Source organism: Papio anubis, chromosome 20 (assembly GCF_008728515.1).
Source record: "Papio anubis isolate 15944 chromosome 20, Panubis1.0, whole genome shotgun sequence".
NCBI classification, from domain to species: domain Eukaryota; kingdom Metazoa; phylum Chordata; class Mammalia; order Primates; family Cercopithecidae; genus Papio; species Papio anubis.
In genome coordinates, this window is record NC_044995.1 from 23,080,922 (window position 1) to 23,089,245 (window position 8,324).

Genomic DNA, 8,324 nt, shown 5'->3' on the forward strand with positions numbered 1-8,324 from the left:
CTTCTCTTTTGTATTTTCTTTTTGTCTTTATGTACTACAATTGTGATAATTTCTTCTGACACCCTTTCTAGTTTACTAATTCTCTTCTCAGCTGTGTTTAATCTATTAAACCTGTCCATTGAAACTCTTGGTCTTGGTTATTGTAGTAACCTTCATTTCTAGAGATCCTACTTGATTCTTTTGCAGATCTGATATTTCACTTTTTATAGATTCCCATTTCTGCAGTTATTTTTAAGCATGTCTTATTTCTTTAAACATCATAGGCACAGTTACTTTATAGTCAATAATTTGAAGTCTGTGTATCAATTCTTCCAGTTTTTACTCACAATGTCTTGTATGTGTGTGTCTGATTATCTTTGACTATGTGCTGGTCATTGTTTTGATAAATCGTTTATAAGAAAGATTTAGGACAAAGGTGCCTTCCACTGGAGATCATTTTCATTCTCTCCTGCCAAACACTGAGGAACACTGACATTTCAGGACCACCTTAATCAACTATTAAGGTTTAGTGGTCCCTAGCCCAACCAGGAGATGAGAACTTAGATTGGAAGTTCATGTGAGGGCTGATTTACTTCTGGTTCACCTTTATCCCAAGGGTGTAGCCCTTTGAAGTTCTGCATCAACATGGGATGGGTGTTCTATTATATGCCCTACCTTGTATGAGCCCCAAAGTTTGATTTCTGTCTCTTTCATTCCATGAGGCTATCAAAACAAGATTTGCATTTTTGGGGTGCAGAATGTGCCCTAGGGAAAAAGTGGCTTCTTCTCTTGCTCACCTGTCTGGATTCCTTTTCTCCTCAATTTTGTCCTGGTGGTTCCCTTCCTTCCTTTTAACACATTTTATTTTATTTTTTTATCCAGCTGTTGTTTACAGCAAGAGGATAAGCCCAAATAATCAAGTGTGCCAGTACTGGAAACTGGAAGCCCTCCTTTGATTCATTCATCAGGTATTGGTGGAGTGTCTCCTATGTGCCAGGCACTGTGCTGTGAGCACAGCAGTGAAACAGACAGACACAGTGGGATCTTGTGGAGCTCCTAGTTTATCTGGGGAGACAGACAGTAAACAGAGAGTGACACAATTGATTAGCTAATTGCAGTTGTGACACATATTGTGAAGTAAGGACATTCGGGGGTGGTGAGAGTGTCTGCCCAGAGTCCTCACCTGCTTTGTAGACTCAGGGAAGTCACTCTTAGGGGTGTGTTTTCTTAAGCTGAGATCTGAAGATCTGAAGTGGTATTTATAAGTAGTTGGGGTTGGAGCAAAAGAATCCCAGCAGAGGGAACAGCATATACAAAACTCAGAACTGAGAAGGAGCATGACATTCCTAGGTACTGAAAAATATCCAGAGCTGGGCGTGGTGGCTCCTGCCTGTAATCCCAGCACTTTGGGAGGCTGAGGCAGGTGATCCTGAGGTCAAGAGATTGAGACCATCCTGGCCAACATGGTGAAACCCCATCTCTACTAAAACTACAAAAAATTAGCCAGGCGTGGTGGTGGGCGCCTGAAGTCCCACTACTCGGGAGGCTGAGGCAGGAGAATCACTTGAACCCAGGAGGCAGAGGTTGCAGTGAGCCGAGATTGTGCCACTGCACTCCAGCCTGGCTGCAGAGTGAGACTCCGTCTCAAAAAAAAAAAAAAGAAAAAGAAAAAGAAAAAGAAAAGAAAAATATCCAGTGTGGCCACAGTGCACAGAGCAGAGAGTGGGGGGTAGAGGCAGGTGGAGGACAAGAGGTGAAGTCAGAGGGTCAGCTGGGTCAGACTACACAGGTTCTCACATGCAAGGGTTCAGACTTTAGTCCATATCCCAAGAGCAACAGGAGCCACAGAGAACATGGAGGACAGGTTTGCTTTTTGTTTGTTTGTTTGTTTGTTGTTGTTGTTTTTGAGACAGGATCTTACTCTGTTGCCCAGGCTAGAGTTCAGTGGCGTGATCATAGCTCATTGCAGCCTTGACCTTTCATGCCCAGGCAATCCTCTTGCCTCAGCCTCCCAAGTAGCTGAGACTACAGGCGTGTCCCACCATGCCCAGCTAACTTTTTAATTTTTTGTAGAGATGGAGTCTTGCTATGCTTCCCAGGCTGGTCTCAAACTCCTGTGTTCAAACAATCCACTCACCTCAGTCTCCCACAGTGCTGGGATGACTGGCCTTAGCCACCGCACCAGGCCGGGTTTGCTTATAAGATCACTCTACTGGTGCGTGGAGCATGGGTCGTGGCCAGCAAAAGGACCTCTGTCAGCCCAGTGAGGAAGCTCTGTGGCCAGAGGTGGATGGAGCCACAGAGAAGGAGGATTTGCACCAAGACTGAGCATAGACTTGTTCCCGGTTGCCTTACCCACCTGTGCTGGTTTTCTACCCCCATCCCCTCTACATCCTGCCCTGGGCGCTGGAGTCTGCTCTGTGTGGGCCGCACTCAGGGCCTCCCAGGCTGTCTGACTTCCTGTTGGGTTTGGCCAATGGGCGGCACCAGCAGGAAGTCAGACGGAGGAAGGAGAGAGAGGCTGCAGTGTTTCTTCTCCGCTGTCTTCTGCGTCCATACCCCATCTGCACCCCAAAGACTACAACCCCTGTCAGGTGGCCTGTTCTCTGCCCTCCACAGGGATCCAGTAGCACCGATCCCTACCTCGCCCCTTCAGCCGGATAGTTGGTGATGACGGCTGCCATGGCCAGCTTCTGGGGCCTCAGCATCCCATCCTCATTCCCTTACCCCTGCTCACACCTCCGTAAACTGGCCCCTTGGTTAACATCCCTTCATTGGAATCATCATGGGTGAGTTTGGTTTCAGCTAGGACCCTGAGTGATCCCTGCTACTCCGGTCCTTTTGCTTTAAAGAAGGCAGAGAAGGCCAGGTGCGGTGGCTCACCTCTGTAATCCCAGGGCGGCTGAGGTGGGCAGATCACTTGAGGTGAGGAATTCGAGACCAGCCTGCGCAACATGGTGAAACCCTGTCTCTACTAAAAATACAAAACTTAGCTGGGCATGATGGTGCATGCCTGTCATCCCAGCTATTTGGGAGGCTGAGGTTGGAAGATCGTTTGACTCCAGGAGGCAGAGGTTGCAGTGAGCCTGGGCAACAGAGCAAGACCCTGTCTCAAACAGAAAAAAAAAAAAAAAAAAATAGAAGGCAGAGAAGCAAATCTATCTGGGGATCCTGGAGGGGGGCCAGTCCTTCGTGGCAGCCAAAGGGGTGGTGTTCTGCATTCGACAAACAGACACCCACAGGTGTGCATGGAGAGCCAGAGCCAAGTGACAAACACAGCTGGGACAATGTTACAGAGCCCCAATAGCAGCAAGGACAGAGGAAATCGGGAAAACGAGGAACGCATGTGGCGGCCTGTCTGGCTGCACAATCCCTGCGTATGTCTACAGGAATTCCAGCCATGGGGCAGAGAAGAGGGATGCTTTGCAATCTGCATTCAAATACCGCTTCCAAACACATCTTAAAAGAGGTGCCCCAGGCCGGGTGTGGTGGCTCATGCCTGTAATCCCAGCACTTTGGGAGGCCGAGGAGGGTGGATCGCCTGAGGCCTGGAGTTCGAGACCAACCTGACCAACATAGTGAAACCCCATCTGTACTAAAAATACAAAAATTAGCCAGGTGTGATGGCAGGCACCTGTAATCCCAGCTACTTGGGAGGCTGAAGCAGGAGAATTGCTTGAACTCTGAAGGCGGAGGTTGCAGTCAGCTGAGATGGCTCCATTGCACTCCAGCCTGGGCGACAAGAGTGCAAAAGAAAAAAAAAAAAAAAAAAAAGAGGTCAAAGTGCATCTGATTTCTGGAGTGGACTCACTGGTTTTGAGGCTGTGAATAGAGCTGTGACTTGGCTTCTCTGCCACCGGTTTCATTTCTTCTTGCCTTTCCTTTGTCTTTCCTCCCCTCCCACCCTACTCCTGCACTGACCCTGGCTTCCCTTCACTTGCCCTTTGAAGACACGTGCTGGGCACACAAACACCTACTCGGAGGATGACAGAAGCTTAGGAGCTATGCCCTGAAATTCCGCGCTCACTCCCTGCCTGCCTGCATAGAGTGCAGTGCAATGAGGAACGGGAAACACGGCCTATTGGTAGAGGCTGCCTGGGTGAGGATGGGTGTTCTTTGGGTAGGTGGCAAGCAGTGGAAACCGAGGTGCCAGAAAAGACCGAGCCACTCAAAGGCCTTCTCCAGATAGAGAAACAGACAGTGCGAAGTTCTGATGGAGGGTCAGTGAGGCCCATGACGGGGAGGGGCAGAAAATGAGGCTGAAGCCTGGGACAGAGACCAGCGTCCTGGGGGCCTTGGAGCTGGGGAAGGCATGCATCCCACTTTGCCTGGAATAATTCTGGCTTGCTCTTGTTGCTCCAGCCTAATTGGTGGCATTCCCTTTGACCTGCAAAAAAATGCCCCTACTTGTTCAACAAATGACACAGTCACTCTACTTACAGGGCAGAGCAGAAAAGTCTAGATTTTCTATATTTTAGCTGCAATAGGAAGGCATTTGAGTGTTTTGAGAAAGAGAGTGACAGCATCACGCCTTTTCCTCATTCACCAAGTATTCACGGAGTGCCAGAGCTCTGCTTAGCTGGAGACACAGCAGTGAGCCTCTTTTTGCAGTTCTGCGTCGGGAGCTTACATTCCAGTGTCAGGAAGGCTGACGTCTGACAAAATTAACCAATTCTCCACAACTCGGTGCCCTGGATGTGTCAAGGCGCCCATTGGACAGACAGAAAGATGAAGGCAAAGAGAATGTTCTGCTGGTTCTTTTCTAGGTTTAATAATTGGAAAATCATGAGCTACTTCCCATGAAGTCTTCTCCCAAACTCACCCCTGAGGAGAGGCCTTTGCAGGGAGCTACCTGACTCCCATTCTCACCCACGTGTTCAGCTCCTGTAGTTGGTGAGCCCACCTGTGTGCTGGTTGCCCTGACAGGCCCCTCACCCCACGCAGGTTCTAGCTCTCAGTAACTGGCTTACAAATGCACACAGGATCCCAGCTCCAGTGGCCTGATCAGAAAAGGGCACACGACACTGGCACATCTCACCCAAAATTCTGCCTCTGGATGGAGATTCAGAAACAGAGCCGAGTACACTGAGGAAAACAATCAGGATTCACCTTCAGGCATGGCTGGATCCAGCAGCCCAGACTATGTCATCTGGAGTCCTCTCCCATTCCATCTCTTGGTTTTGCCATCCTTTGAGCTGGCTTCAGCCACCTGTTGGGGATTCCCAGTAACTCAAGGCTTCCAAACAGACACCCAGCAACTCGGACTAAAGCTTCCATTTCTTTCTTTCTTTTGAGACAGGGTCTCACACTCTCACCCTGGCTGGAGTGCATGATGCGATCTTGGCTCAACTGCAACCTCGACCTTCTGGGTTCAAGGGATTCTCACGCCTCAGCCTCCCCAGTAGCTGTGATTACAAGTGTGTGCCACCATGTCGGGCTAATTTTTGTATTTTTAGTAAAGATAGGTTTTGGCATGTTGGCCAGGCTGGTTTCGAACTCCTTAGCCTCAAGTGATCCGCCCGACTTGGCCTCCCAAAGTGCTGAGATTACAGGCTTGAGCCACTGCGCCCAGCCTTAGAGCTTCCCTTTCTAAATAATTCCATCAGAAATTCCAGAACTGGATGCTGTTGGGCCATGGGTTCATCACTGAACCAGCCACTGTATCCAGGCGCGTGGAAGACGCTGATTGGCCAGTCCTGAGTCTTGTCCTTACCCTGCACTTCCAACACACACACACACACACACAGTTTGGGGGCTCAGCCCCACCCACACTGCATGGAATGAGCGTGGGGGAGGGCAGTTCTCCCAGTAAAATTCATATGTTGGCTGGAGGGAGATAAATGGATGCTGAGACAGGCAAAACAGTGGGTGTCCACTGTGACTGGCCTTTGTCCCAGGAAGAAGCAGAGCCCATGATCAGTGGGATGGCTCAGGGAGACCCCTTTACTGTGACTTCGAGAGAAGGGTGAAGGGTTTCTGGAATCAGCCAGTGTGGTTTGGGCCCCAGATTTCTTCCCGATTTCTGCCGGCCTCAGGCTACCAGGGGTCTCTCTTCACAGGCAGCGTGGGCCCTTGGACCCCAGGCTGTTCATGGGGACTGTGACTCCAGCCCAGGGAAGGCAGGGCTTCAGGGGACACGCATGGCAGTGGACAGCAGCCCCCAGCGAGGCAGAGGGCACAGAAGGCTCCAGGTGGAGCCCTCCCTACGGGTCCTACCCAGTCCCTGCCTTGGGTGGCAGGACCTGTACCTTGAGGCCTCTGAAGCCACCAGGTCCTGTTCCAATGGGCATCTGGAGTCCCTGACCCTAGCCCCTCTGAGGTCTCCAGTCGCTGAGGTGGAGACTTGGCGTCCTCTTCCCTGGGGCCACAGCGGGGCAGTGGCGGCTCAGGGGAAAGGATGCTGGCAACAGCAGAGGTTAGGGAAGGACCCCTGCCCCTCTGGCTTTAGGAAGGGTCTCCAAAGAGCCTGGTTGCCCCTTTTGCGCTTCATTCATTCACCTGCACTCAAGGATGTTATTTGAAGGTAGCAGGGCACCCACTTGCCGAGCCCTGACGGCCTGCAGGTGCGTTCTCAAATCTTTCTTTTCGTGCTGGTGGCTCCTCTGGGAGGTGGTCCCGCCATCAGCCTATCCATCAGACGAGGGGTTGGGGGGGTCCCCAGGGCATACTTTACCCAGATTCTCCTACATGGCACAGCCAGTACTAGGCCCCACCACGAAGCCACCACCTTCACAGCCTCACTCTTGCCTAAAAGAACGGGATGTGAGGTCAGGGAAGAAGAGGGCTGGTGAGGGGTCCTGGAAGGGCAGGAGCCTCCATCTCAAGAAGGGAGATCAGCGCTAAGGCCCAGCCTTGTCCAGCAGCAGGCAGCCCCACCAGGGACCCTGAGGAGGGCTTCCTCCTGGCGTCTCCGTGCCACAAGATGTAAAATAATCCCCCTCGGCTCAGAAAAACACATTTTATGGCCATCTGACTCACTTCCCACAAAGCTAGGTCCACCGCCACCCCCCAGCCCCAACATTTAGAGCTTTTGTTTTGAAAAATAAAAAAATATGTTGAAAATTTCAAGATGACTTTTGGACATAAATTGTTCCTTTCCTCACCCTCGTCCCAGGCCCCCCTCACCTAATTTCCCAAACCTTGGCTGCCAGAGCCCCAGGAGGACCCCGTCCAAGTGGGCGTGGGAGGACTCTGAAGCCGCCGGGCAGCACAGCCCGCAGGGCCCAGCTGGGGATGCCTGCTGGCCACTGAGAGGGGCTGGGGGCCCTCCAGGGAAGTCCAGGCTTCGGTGAACCTGATCCTTTGGCTTCCGGGTCCCACGCGGACCCCTCCAGTGCCCAGCAAGTCTCTTCAGATTGCTTCCAGAGACGCAGGTAAAGTCCGCCTGGTGGGTCTCCAAGCACTAGGACAAGGGTGGCCACAAGCACGGCCTCATTCACTGAGTCCCAGACCTTAATAGCCACTGCCCTTCCCAGCGAAGAGCAGCCCTGACCCCCACCACCTGAGACCCCACAAGTGACGCGTGGCAGTCCTTTGATCCCCCAAATCCAGCAGGGCTTTCGATGCCCCTGCACACACCCTGAGACGTGGCCTCTTGACTCCCTCTGACTCTTCCATTCCTTGAATTTCCCCAACAGCCCTGACCATGACTGCCCGCATCCCCATTTCTCAGGCCCCAGGCAAGCCCAGACATCACGTGACCCCTGTCAGCTGACAGAAGGCCGAGCCCAGATGAGCAGCCTGCCCAGGCTCCTGCTGCCTCCCCAGTAACCCGGGGCTCAGATGGAAGGCCGGGGTAGAAGGCGCAGCCCAGGGGGTCTCTGGTTCCCTGCACACAGCATGGCCGCATGGGGAGGACCCAGTGCCCACAGAACTGGCCTCCCCACCCCACCTGCAACTGGCGCCACTTGGCACCTTCAAGGCTCTCCCCACGGCACTCAGGTGGCCCGCCCCATCGTCTCTCTGCCTTCCCCCGCAACAACCTCTGGCACCTTCCAAAAGGTCTTCCGGGGAGGAGGCAGCCACCTGCAGCCAGAGGGGGGCACCCACCAGCACCAGCTTCCATCCATCCAGAGCCCCAACTGGGCAAGGCTCTGCCACACCTGGGCCAGGTGCCTTGGCCTGCAGGCCCAGGCCCCTGGGATCCAGAATGAAACTGAGGTTCCATCCCTGGTTGCCATGAGCCCCACTGGGTCTGAGAGCTAAGCAGGGCTTGGCACCCAGCCCCTCCACTGCCCATCCACTAGAAACTCATCCCGAGCTACCGGCTCCTTGGGGGATCTGTGAGCTGCTGACTGCTGGGAGACTGGGTTCCTGACACCTACCTCATGCTAAGCTGCCCGAGC